The sequence below is a fragment of the Ahaetulla prasina genome, chromosome 2 (genome assembly GCF_028640845.1).
Source record: "Ahaetulla prasina isolate Xishuangbanna chromosome 2, ASM2864084v1, whole genome shotgun sequence".
Lineage (NCBI taxonomy): Eukaryota > Metazoa > Chordata > Lepidosauria > Squamata > Colubridae > Ahaetulla > Ahaetulla prasina.
In genome coordinates, this window is record NC_080540.1 from 129,129,418 (window position 1) to 129,143,314 (window position 13,897).

Consider the following 13,897-nt stretch of genomic DNA (forward strand, 5'->3'; position numbering starts at 1 on the left):
CAATTTCTCAGTAGTTAATGGTGTTGTGGGTTCAGACACTAATTATTCCTGGATTTGAATAAATAGTTTTAAAGTAGTTCTGTTTTCTGGTCTAGATAGAGGGTCCAGGTTCTGTGTGATGGCAGGAGCTCAGTAAAGAGTGGCTTAGAAATGTAACTTCTTATATATAAAATATTAAAGATTTTGGTTTGTTCTTCATCTTAAGTATATTCATAATACCCTGTTATGGGTGTTGCCTTCTTTTTTTAGCTCCCCTTTTTACTGTATTTGCAAAGGGGCATTACGCTCAATTCACACCTTTACATTTTTTACTTGCTGGCAACAACCAACAAAACTGGATGTCAGAAGATAAAGGTAAATATATACTGTCTGTAACCATATTTGGGCTACAAAAATCTGGATGGCTGTTAGTGATTCAAAATTATTAGAACTCATTAATGCCAACCTTTTCTCTGCCTGGATATGGTTGCCCTACAAATGATATATGACAACTTCATTTAGGGCTGAGAGCCAATTGCTTTATCTTGGCCAAGAGTTTAAAATCTTTTTTCCAACTTGGGCATGAAGACAGTTCCAGGAGAAAATCCAAACAACTGATCCAGACAGGCTCTGGTGTATGGAAACTGGTGGGTCTTTTTCAAGAAAGGGCAAAACTTGACTTCTAGTGAGGATTCACGGTGAACGAGATGTTGCTGAAGGAGTGGGGATGGCATTATAGTCATATTGACAGCCAGATGGTGACTTCTGGTCATTAAAAATCTCTCCAGAAAAAGAGAAAGGTTGCAAAATCGCCCACAAGTAGTCTGGGCATCTGTTTCTTGTGAATCAACAATTTTGTGATTGGCTTGTGAGGTGAGCAGCTGGAAATTGAGAGAGTCCAACTAAGTTCATAGCCACAATGTAGCCTATATGGACATAAAGTTTGAAGAATCTCGTTTCTTAATCATTTTTGGAAATTGTTCCTTAATTGCTTTTTAGTTAAGAATTTTTGCATGGCAGGTTTTAGAGCACCCGGCCGTGTTTCCTTCAACCCTTAGTGAAAGGCGTTTTAAACACAAGTTTAAATATTTATATAAAGACGTTCCTTTTGGAATAAACAGCAAAAGCATGATTTAAAATGTTGATTTTGGAAAGTTACAAATGGACTAAGGATCCAGAAGGATTTGAAATAAGATTTTAAAATTAATTGAAAGAATCCTTCCTATGGGAAAATGTTGTTTTCAATTCTATTTTTTAAAAAATGAAGACTTTGAAGAATGGACATTAGATGGAACCAGAAGAAATTAGGATTATAATTAAAAAGGGAAAACACTTAAATATGACCTATGAATAGAATAGAATAGAATAGAATAGAATAGAATAGAATAGAATAGAATAGAATAGAATAGAATAGAATTTTATTGGCCAAGTGTGATTGGACACACAAGGAATTTGTCTTGGTGCATATGCTCTCAGTGTACAAATATGACCTATGAATACAGAATAAAGCAAAAACAATATTGTAACATTTGAGGTACTGAAGGATATTTGTGAACAATGAAGGCAGAAGTGCCATTATAGATAGACTTTGGTTTTTAAAAAATGTTATGGAAGAGGAAAACATAGATGTAAAAGCCTGGATAGATGGCTCAGTGGCTGAAACTCTGAGCTTGTCGGTCAGAAAAGTAGGCAGTTCAGCGGTTCAAATCCCTAGTATAGGTCTCCTGCATGAGCAGGGGGTTGGACTAGATAACCTCCAAGGTTCCTTCCAACTCTGTTACTGTTACCTGTTTTAGCCAACAAGACTGAGTCTGCTCTGAATCTGGATTTCAAAATGACAGGCTACAAAAATGACTATTGTATTTTAGAATTGGTTTGTTCTATTTTGTTCTGCTGTATGTCTCTCAGGTCTATGTTCTGCTCAGAAAATTATCTTTAAACTCAGATGCTGCCACACTCACCAAATTTCTTCATTCTTTTTCTCTTTGTCTAGGAGCATCTACCGTAGGAACATATTTACATTCTGGTATTACAGCAAGTATGCTAAATTTATTGAAATTTCAGGATGCTTACCTTCAAGTTTGATCATTTATTTTTACCTCCTATTTGTCACTGAGGCATATTTCTTTCTTCTTTCAAATTTATTGTTCCTTAGAAAAAATAATTTCTCTTCTACCAGCACCTATTTATATGGGTTTGCTTCAGAGGTGGGTTTCAGCAGGTTCTGACCAGTTCTGGAGAACCGGTAGCAGAAGTTTTGAGTAGTTGAGAGAACTGGTAGTAAAAATTCTGACCCTGTCCCCATCTATTCTCTGCCTCCTAAGTCCCAGCTGATCGGGAGGAAATGGGGATTTTGCAGTAACCTTTCCTTGGAGTGGGGTGGGAATGGAGATTTTACAGTATCCTTCCCCTGCCACGCCCACCAAGCCACACCCTCAGAACCGGTAGTAAAAAAATTTGAAACCCATCACTGGTTTGCTTGCATGGACAATGTGAAGAAAAACAGAGCTGCTTCTCTCCTCTCCATCACCAAAGGTTAGTTCTAACTTCATGGAGATGTCCATGCTGTTTTGCATGTCAACAATATGAAAATGATTTTCCATTGCCTTCTTCTATGATTTTTTTTTTTAATTCTCACCCTAACTTGCAACCCAGCATAGTCTCCTGTTCCACTATTAGGCACATTGACCTCTGTTCAACTTTTCAACATCAGCTAAGGTGGAGTTAATCTAGGGGTGAAATGTTCTCGGTTCAGACTGGATCGCCTGATCTGATAGTGATGGTGGCAGGTGGTTCAGAGAACCGGTAGCAAAAATCCCTGCCCCACCCCCATGCCCAGCTGAGCCATGCGATCATCAGAGGGTTTTGTTGTTTACTTTTAAAAGCATTTTTTCTTCGGCTGAAAAAGGCTTTTAAAGATTAAAAAAAAGCCTCTAATGATCATGCGGCTCAGCTGGGATCATCAGAGGCTTTTAAAAGCATTTTTTCTACACCCTCTTCGGCCGAAGAGGTTGTAGAAAAAATGCTTTTAAAAGAAAAAAAATTGGCCACGCCCACCCCATCACATTACACCCCACCACCAAGCCACGCCCACAGAACCAGTAGTAACAAAGTTTTCATTTCACCACTGAATTAATCCAAAAGTTAACGGATGCCAAGAAGACTTAAATGCCATTTCAGATTGGGAAATTCCAATGTGGTTTTGAAAAAGTTGGTGTTTCACAATGAGATGTATCTTCTGCTTTTATGAAACAAGGTCTATATAAGTTGATAAAACTTTTCCACAGTTGCACCTCAGTGGTGTGCCACTCCCATAATAAGCACAAGGATAAACTCAATGCAAGTATTTCCACATAATCGAATTCCTATTGTGTAGGTTAATCTTGCTGTGCAATTGGCACATGAATGCCATTGCAGTAGACAGCCAAGATAATCTACAATTTTTTTAACAATAACAATAACAATAACAACAACAGAATTGGAAGGGACCTTAGAGGCCTTCTAGTCCAACCCCCTGCCCAGGCAGAAAAACCTACACCATCTCAGACAGATGGTTATCCAACATTTTCTTAAAAATTTCCAGTGTTGGAGCATTCACAACTTCTGCAGGCAAGTAGTTCCACTTATTAATTGTTCTAACTGTCAGGAAATTTCTCCTTAGTTTTAAGTTCCTTCTTTCCTTGATCAGTTTCCACCCATTGCTTCTTGTGCTTTGGAGAACAGCCCGACTCCCTCTTCTTTGTAGCAGCCCCTGAGATATTGGAACACTGCTATCATGTCTCCCCTAGTCCTTCTTTTTTTTTTTCCCATAAAAAAGTTTTATTTTTACAATCATGGCAAACAACTCATCCAATGTACAGTTATATACAATTAGTCGGGCTTGCCCAGTCACCACCCCCCTTTTTAATACTCTTCCCTCTTCTACCTTCTTTTACTTTCCTAACCTTCCTCTCCTTCTCTTATCTACATCCTCTCCTCCCTCCACCCTACACCTTCCTTCTCCCTCTTCTACCCCTCTTCCTTCCTCTTCTCCTCTTTCCTACCTCCTACTCTCTCTTTTCTCCCTCCCCACCATTCTAAAATGGTAACTGGGCAGACCCGACCCTACATTAATTATATTTATACATCTTCAATAATCCCTGTACATTAACCATCACTACATCTCTAGCCTAAACCCCCCAATTCCTCTCCCCCTTACCCCCCACCCCCCACCCCGACTTCCCAGAACAAAATGCAGGGTATCAAAACTAACAATCATAATCTAAAATAATTCCTAAATTATAATCTCTAGTCACTCCACACTTAATCACGCTCTCAATTCCCCTCTCCTTCAGAAAAGTAATTAATTGATTCAGTTCTTCTCTTTGATTTTCTGTAAGCTCACAAATATTTTGTTGTTGTAAATATCTTTCTATCTCTGTATCATCAATCATATCCCTAGTATATAACTTACTATAATACTCTAAAAATGCTTTTTTAATCAAGTTCTTTTGATAAACTTCCTTACCCCTATATTCTATTTTATCAATCGTTCGTGATTTCTGTTTTTTCCTTATTAAATAGGCAAGCCATCTTCCTGGCTTATTGGCATTATTAAACGTATTATGTTTTACATATTGTAAATTAATTGCTACTTGATCTGCCATCAACATATTAAACTGACCTCTTAATATATTTATTGATTCTTTTATTTTACTATTTCCTGGGCTATTTATCAATAATTGTTCTTTCTTTTTAATTTCCTCTTCCAATTCCTTTTTCTTTTTCTGCAATTTATTTTTGTATTTAATATTCATTTGTATAAGATTTCCTCTCATATAAGCCTTGCTAGCATCCCAAATCATCTCTATAGATGTCTCTTTTTTCATATTCATAATAAAAAATTCTTTCATTTGCTTTTTACATTCATTTACATTTTGTTCATATTTAAACAAATTCTCATTCAACCTCCATGATCTCCTAGCCTCCTTTTCCCGATCAAATTCAATCCAATGATCAGATAGAGTTCTTGAACAAATCTTAGTCTTCTTCACTCTAGAATACAAATCATTAGTAATCAAAATAAAATCAATCCTTGAAAATGATTGATGCCTGTCAGAAAAGAAGGTAAAATCCCTCTCTTCTGTATTATGTTCTCTCCAAATATCTCTTAATTCCAAGTCCTCCATCATTTCAAAAAAAGCCTTTGGTAATTTCGCCCGGCTTGATATCTTCCTTAAACTTTTTTTGTCTTTTTGAGTATCCAACACACCATTCCAATCACCCATTAATATATATGATTTATAATCCCAAAATACTATTCTTTTATGTAAAAACTTGAAAAAAATTTCTTGTTGTTGATTCGGAGCATAAACTCCTATTAATAATGTCTTCTTTCCCTCCAACAAAAGTTCAATAGCAATGTATCTTCCTTGCTTATCCACCTCAATTAATTTTGCTGATATATCCTTCTTTATATATATAACTAAACCATATTTTTTTTCCAAAGAGGAGGCAACAAAATGTACTCCCAGTTTTGAGTTTATCAAATATTTCTGGTCTAAAGATCTAATATGTGTTTCTTGTAAACAGGTAATGTCATTTTTAAATTGTTTCAAATAATGAAATACTTTCCTTCTCTTCTGCGGTGAATTCAAACCATTAACATTCCAAGATAATAGTTTAATTGCCATTATCGGCCAAAGGAAACTTTTGGAACACTAGCCGCAGATCACATTTTGCTTTAGGCCTTGCTCCTCCCACTGTTTCCGTTGTAGTAGTTGCCAGTTGTTGTTGTGCTTTCATCTCTTGTTCCTTACTTTTAGCAGCAGCTCTTGTCAGCCTTTGTTCTTTTGAGTCTAAACCCGTCGTAGGTATTTCCAACACTTGTAATAAATCTTCTTCCATCACAATCTGTTCTTGTACCTGCTTCACTTCTCTTTCCTTCACTTCAGTGAAGTGAAGGAAAAACAGACCCTAGTCCTTCTTTTTATTAAACTAGACATACCCAGTTCCTGCAACCGTTCTTCATATGTTCTAGCCTCCAGTCCCCTAATCATCTTTGTTGCTTTTGATTGAAATTTGATTTTGATTGAAATAAGCAGATTAAAAAAATTTACATTTGTTGATAAAAGCATCTTGAAGATTTGGAGGACCTTTCAAGAGGTCCTATTGTAGAACTGTTCCCCATAGGCACACTATGGAGACTGCCGGCCTGTCTGTTCCTGTTTTGTCATCGCTATCCGGTTCCTGCTCCATCTGTCCTTTTACCAACTGGACTCCCGCTGGAAGATTCACCATTTTTATTACTCTGGGATTTTACCATCTTAGCATCCCTCGCCGATTCGCACTTTTCTATGCGCTACACTGTACATGAACTCTTGCGCCTGCGAGGTGCCCCCGCCTCGCAGGAATGGCCCATATCGCTACCAAGGGCCGGCCTCAATGACGGGTCTTGGGACCCACAGAGGTGGCATGCGAGAAGAAAGAGCCTTTGGGGGTTTTTAGACAGGGCATTTTTAAGGGGTGGGAGGGGTAGGGGGGGTGATGGGGGTAGCCCGTCGGGAGGGAAACCAGTTCCAGCGCATGCTCGTGGCGATTATCAAATGGGTTCGGAGGTTATGGGGGGGGAGGGTGTTCCTTTGTGTGAGGGCGAGTCTATTTGCACGGTAAGTGGGAGGCAGATATGGCGGAAGGGGGATCGATCGACATAGGGGTCACGCGTTCGATGTATGCAGGCGATCGCGCGATCCCCTGACTTTACCCGTTCCCGGATGGTCAGGACCCTCAGAGCCTGGGCCTTCGCCTGATGTTATGCAACGACGGTCCGTGGCCAAGGCCCCCTAATACATGATCTGATTCAGGGGGTGCCGGATATTATAGGCGCATGGAGACCTGGTTGGGCACTGAAGGTGTGCCCTGGTCGAGATGTGCCCACCGGTTTCCGTGCATTCCATCAGCCGAGGCCCAGGGTAGGGGTGGAGGGTGGCGGTTGCTATCAAAGAGAGTCTAGAGCCGAGGAGACCACTGTACCTCAGATTGCCGGTGTGAATCCTCTTGTGAGGTGGGGTCATAGATGTCAGATGGGCTTGCTGGTCGCGTACCTGGCTCCTTGCTGCGTGACAGCTGCCCTGCCCGAGCTCCTAGAGGTGCTTGCCGGGGTGGCGGTGGAGACCCCCAGACTTTTAGTCATGGGGGACTTTAACCTGCCATCTGCCGGCTCGTCATCGACGGTAGCTCGGGAGTTCTTGGCTTCCATGACGGCCTTGGACCTGACTCAAGTAGTGGATGGCCCCACTCACATTGTAGCAGCAGAGTCCAAGTGTCCAGTCACTGCCACATGTTACCAATAGGAAGACTCGAGACCAGGAAGGTGAGAGAAACAGACTTTAATGATGCATCAGAGCCCAGTGCATTCAAACAGCAAAATCTGGACTGCCCGGGATACGCCCGAGCAGGTGTTCTTATAGACCTTAATTCAAAAAGCAGAAGTAACTATGGAAAATTACAGAAAATACAGTTTCATGTCAAACAATACATTGCGTGTAGCAAAAAGCACCTAATATCCTAACATGGTAACGGTTGAGCAAATATCATACACCACCCACATGGCTTCCTGTTATGTTCCATTTCTTGTAAGATTCAGAAATGTTCCGGTACAGCTGGTACCTTTAGTTCCTCTTTTATATTGAGGTTACAAAGCGGCTAATCATAAAGTATATAAAATATAAGGCAATTGAATATCAAGAGATAGGTAAAAAGTACAGGTAACCTATTAAAGGGAGAACAACTTATGGATTTAGGGATCACTCGGCCATTCCCGTCTCAACATCGGGGGTGGCACACTGGACCTGATTTTTGTCTCTGGTCAGTGGTTGAGAGATCTGGACTTAAAGGAAATAGTCATTGAACCCTTGTCATGGTCAGATCACTCTCTCCTTCGCCTGGACTTTCTGACCGCTACCCAACACCGCAGGGAGACGGAACCATTACGTTGGTACCGTCCCAGGCGCCTGATGGACCCAGAGAGGTTCCGGACGGAGCTTGGGCCATTTCCTGAGGGTCTGGCTCACGGCACGGCAGAGGAACTAGCTGCAGCCTGGGAACGGGCTGCGGCTGGGGCTTTAGACCGTGTCGTGCCTTGCGACCTCTGACCCGGCGAGATCCCAACCGCCCTTGGTTCTCCGAGGAGCTGAGAGGGATGAAACACCGGAGAAGACGCCTAGAGAGTTCCTGGAGGTCCAGCCGTTCAGAGGCTGATCGGACACTAGTTAGATCCTATACTAGGACCTACCTAGTGGCACTGAGGGAAGCGAGGCGTTGCTACGCCTCCTCCCTCATTGCGTCGGCAGATAACCGCCCAGCTGCCCTGTTTCGGGTGACCCGCTCCCTCCTTCACCAGGGGGAGCGGGATGACCCGTTGCAGGGACGTGCTGAGGAGTTTAACGGTTATCTATACGATAAAATCGTTCAGCTGAAGGACGGTCTGGACCAAAATTGTGGCGATTTGGACGGGACGTCTGAGGGCGGTCTTGATGATGTTGTTTGGGATGAGTTTGACCCTGTGACTCCCGAGGACATGGACAGGTTGCTGGGTAGATTGAATGCCACCACGTGTTTACTGGACCCGTGCCCCTCCTGGCTGGTGCTGGCCACTCAGGAGGTTACACGAGGCTGGCTCCAGGGGATTACGAGTGCTTCCTTGTTGGAGGAAGTCTTTCCGGCCGCCTTGAAAGAGGCGGTGGTGAGGCTCCTCCTCAAGAAGCCTTCCCTGGACCCGGCTGTTTTAGGTAATTACCGTCCGGTCTCCAACCTTCACTTCGCGGCGAAGGTTGTAGAGAGTATGGTGGCATATCAGTTCCCCCTGCACCTGGAGGAAACTGTCTATCTGGACCCGTTCCAGTCCAGCTTCCGGCCCGGTTACAGCACTGAGACGGCTTTGGTCGCGTTGGTGGATGATCTCTGGAGGGCCAGGGATAGGGGTTATTCCTCTGCCCTGGTCCTATTAGACCTCTCAGCGGCTTTCGATACCATCAACCATGGTATCCTGCTGCGCCGGTTGGGGGGATTGGGAGTGGGAGGCACCGTTTATTGGTGGGTCTCCTCCTATCTCTCCGACCGTTCGCAGACGGTGTTGACGGGGGCAGAGGTCACCGCGGCGCCTCACTTGTGGGGTGCCGCGGGGTCGATCTCTCGCCTTCTGTTCAACATCTATATGAAGCCGCTGGGTGAGATCATCAGTGGCTTCGTGTGAGGTACCAGCTGTACGCTGATGACACCCAGCTGTACTTTTCACACGGGCCACCCCAATGAAGCTATCAAAGTGCTGTCCCGGTGTTTGGAAGCCGTACGGGTCTGGATGGGGAGGAACAGGCTCAAGCTCAATCCCTCCAAGACGGAGTGGCTGTGGATGCCGGCATCCCGGTACAGTCAGCTGAGTCCGCGGCTGACTGTCGGGAGCGAGTCATTGGCCCCGATGGAGAGGGTGCGCAATTTGGGCGTTCTCCTGGATGGGCGGCTGTCTTTGAAGACCATTTGTGACCGTCTCCAGGAGAGCTTTCCACCAGGTTCGCCTGGTGCGCCAGTTGCGCCCCTTTCTAGACCGGGATGCCTTGTGCACAGTCACTCACGCCCTTGTGACGTCTCGTCTGGACTACTGCAATGCTCTCTACATGGGGCTCCCCTTGAGGGGCATCCGGAGGCTACAGTTAGTCCAAAATGCAGCTGCGCGGGTGATAGAGGGAGCCCCTCGTGGCTCCCGAGTGACACCTATCCTGCGCAGGCTGCACTGGCTACCTGTGGCCTTCCGGGTGCGCTTCAAGGTGTTGGTGAATGTCTTTAAAGCGCTCCATGGCATAGGGCCGGGTTACTTACGGGACCGCCTGCTGCTACCGAATACCTCTCACCGACCCGTGCGCTCTCACAGAGAGGGACTCCTCAGGGTGCCATCGGCGCGACAGTGTCGTCTGGCGACACCCAGGGGAAGGGCCTTCTCTGTGGGGGCTCCCGCCCTCTGGAACGAACTCCCCCCAGGACTTCGTCAACTTCCGGACCTCCGAACCTTTCGCCGCGAGCTTAAAACCTACTTATTCATCTGCGCTGGACTGGGTTAGTGTTTTAAGTTTATGGGTTTTAATGGGTTTTAGTTTTAAATTTTAATTGTGGCCAATTTAATAAGTTTTTTAACTGTATTTTAATTTGTATTTATAGTATTGTATTTTTACTTGGCTGTGAACCGCCCTGAGTCCTTCGGGAGAAGGGCGGTATACAAATTTAAATAATAATAAAATAATAAATAAGAGTAAGAAGTTAGTCTCCTCCTCCTGCTTCTAGGAAATGAGGTTTTCGGCATAAATACAACTATTTAGCAGAGACAGAGACAGAGAGAGAGGGAGGGAAGGGAGAGAGGGAGAGAGAAGAGAGAGAGAGAGAGAGAGAGCTTCTCAAAATATTTGAGAGTTGTTTTCCATGTATTCATAATAATAGCTCATTTTGAGCTATTTCCACCAGGTGATAACTGTGAAAGGGTTATCAGTTTCTACTGGGAGCACTGAAAATGATTGAGTGTGTGACTGTGTGTGTGTGTCTATGTATATGTATAATCCAGAGTTGTATATAGTTGGAAATACACACACACTACACACACATACTACACACACAAACACACACTTCTGACTTGCCAAAGTAGAATTCACAATTATAGAAATGTAGACAGCTGAATATAAAAATACAGCTTTGGAATAGTTATTATAGAGAAATACAGCCAATTATCTGCTTTATTTTATTTAAAATAATTGCATTGTGGCCATTATTTGCGATCCTATGGCTCTTAAGATAGCCTCCTGTTTGGTTCTCTTCTCTGATATTAGATAGAACAGGAACAGAGATGTATATAATGGAAAAACTGAGAGACGGCAGACAAAGGACCAGGATGGGGGAAGGCTTTGAATGAGATGCATTCTAAAGCTTTCAGGCTCCTGCTACTTTACTAACAGAAAAAGGAATTTGTAAGAGCTGCTTGTTGCAATGAGGGGAAGGAAAAAGCCAGTAGGAGAAAGGAAAATGCAAGGACCCAGATTGTTAGGGGCAATATGCTGACTCTGTAAAACCGCTTAGAGATGGCTGTAAAAGCACCATGAAGCAGTATATAAGTCTAAGTGCTATTGCTATTTTTTCTCAATTCTCATTTGTATCCTGACAGACTGCAACTCCTCTCCACATAGTTTGCTAACCATTGCTCTTCATCTTCCCAGTTGAGCCAAGGGCTCTGCCTGGGATTTGCCAAAGCCTTGTATGTAAGTACTAACAAGGTACAATTTTTCTTTGATCAAAGAAGGAGTTTGTTTTCTTTCTCTAAACCTCATCAAAGAGAACACCAATGACCTTCACCTGCCCATGCCCTTAAAACTGCAGAGGTAAACTGCTACTCTGGCCCTTGTTCAGTGGTAGGTTTCAAAATTTTTTACTACCGGATGTGGCTTGGTGAGCGTGGCGTGGCTTGGTGGGAGTGGCTTAGTGGGAGTGGCAGGGGAAGGATACTGTAAAACAGGGGTGTCCAAACTTGGTCCCTTTAAGACTTTTGGACTTCAACTCCCAGAGTTCCTCAGCCAGCTTTGCTGGCTGAGGGACTCTGGGAGTTGAAGTCCAAAAGTCTTAAAGGGACCAAGTTTGGACACCCCTGCACTACATCCATCCCCCATCTGCAGTCACAGTACTGCATGTTGGGCAGTCAGCTTTACGACCAGTTGAGAATATTCTGTGGTCACATGATTGTAATTTATTATGGTTTTTTGCTATTTTTCCCAGCCAAAATCAGCCATTCAAATAAATGGCTTCACCAAATGACCTAATGACTTCTTAAGTGGCCATTTGCTTAATGACCATCATGAAAAAGATCAGAAAATACTTCAGGCCACATGGCTGCCTTGAATTACAACCACAATGACTTGAGTTGATGAATCTCTAGTCTCTACAATGGAATATTAGAGCCACCATGAAATAAATACAATGTGAATGATTTGGCTAATACATAAAAAAATACTAATTGTATTTTGCATAAGAACAGGGTCACTGGAATATGAAGAACACCTGCACGAAGTCCTTATTCAAGCTGATTCTCTGGATGTTAGCAGGACATAAGTCTTTCTACTAAGATCTGCATACACTTATATTGGTTTGCTTGTCAGAAACTTCTTGAACTGTTGAAAGTTCTACCAAAGAGAAAGGGAAATAAATAAGTTCAGCAAGAAATTTTCCTTGAAATAGCCCAGGGCGCTTCCTTGGACATGTGGCTTGGCATTATGAACAATGAATGACAACTTTGATATCTGACTCCATCTTTTTGCCTCAGGCCCTCTTTGTTTTTCATTACTGAGATAAGAAAGACTAGTCAACAACAGTAAATCAACTATGCAATAGAAGAGATCATGCTTCCTTTCTCTTATTGCTAAATACTAGTAGCTATTACAGTAAATTTCCATTAAAATATTTATTGGTGGAGACCTCTCCTGGTAGTCTCTGTCTCCATTTTGCTGGCCCTTAAGTGAACGCCCAGTCATTGTGCCTGCAATGACTAGGCAAACTAGAGCTCAGGAGGAACCATCAAAAGAGTGTTAGTTGAGATCAGAGGAGCTCAGTTGACTTGTCCCTCTACTAGTTCAGTTAGTGGAACTACCAGTTGAGTTCCAGCATTTGTTCCCAAGCAGAACTCCTGAGTCTTGTTCAGCTAGATGCAAACCCTTGGTTACAACTTTGTTTTGACCTTGTCAAGCTGATTCTCCAGCTCCCCCACCCACCCACCCCAATCCCATCCCCCTTGCACTTCTACTCTTTTTTGCCAGGCTGAAAACACAGTCCACCCCCCCCCACCCGCCACCTCCCCATAATTGATGGGAACTAGTTCTTTTTTTAAAAAAAGTTGAATAAAGGTATAATAAAATAAGTAAAGTTGGCGGTGAAATTATGGGAAGGCTGTTAAAGCTCTGCGCCATTCTTGACAATCTTCTTTTTCAAGCCTTTGGCCATCAAGATCAATGTGAAAGGCTTCTCTCACTGCTATTGAGGGTGATTTTGGTGGCGGCAGCAGCAGCTACCATTTCAAAATGCTCTCTTGCTGATATTTGACAGACTCTTTCTTTTGCCAGAAAAATGAAAGCTTTTGCATTATGGCAGGCTTTTCAGATGCAACCCTGGCCTTCTTTCTGCTGTGACTAATACGAAAGAAGCTTTTGATTACTTTAGCTAAGTTCACTATAGGTTTTCTTTTTTTTACTAGTGAACTAAGAGTATATTCTCTTATTCTTGCTTTTAAAAATGATTTGACATTGTATTTGTCACAATTTAGTTTCTTCCCATATAATGGTCAGTGACACATTCAGCCAGATGTTCAAGCTTGGCATTTTTATCCATTTATTAAGTCCTTCGCAAGAACCAGAGATAGACAGTTGTTTGATGGTGTTAAAAGTATTGTTGGAGGATGTAAGCTATTCTTTGACTTGTAAAGCTGCCTTTGGCAATTGACTAATGGTGATTTTGTCAATGCCAGTGGTATTTAAGTGGTGCACCAGATTTGCACCCAAGACACGTATTACTATTGGTACTATCTTTGCTTTCTTTTGCCACACATGCATACCCCTTGCACAAAACCATCCCCACTTCCCCTCCTCCCCCACCCATCCCCCGTGCTGAGCCAATCTGGAAAAGTTCGAGAACGCTGCATTAGAGGTTCTCTCAATTAAATATTACCATCTTATGGAAGCAAGGTGTCAAGTGTGAAATGCTTCTGAGCCATTTGAACATTTATCGCTATTCAACTTGCCAAAGAACTGAGGGGAGGGGAGGGTGAGAAAGAACACAGACAATCCTAGAATAGACCATGTGAGCCAAGAACCCACCAAGGTCACGACTGCAGGTGTCCAACAAAGAAATGAATTGTTCTCAA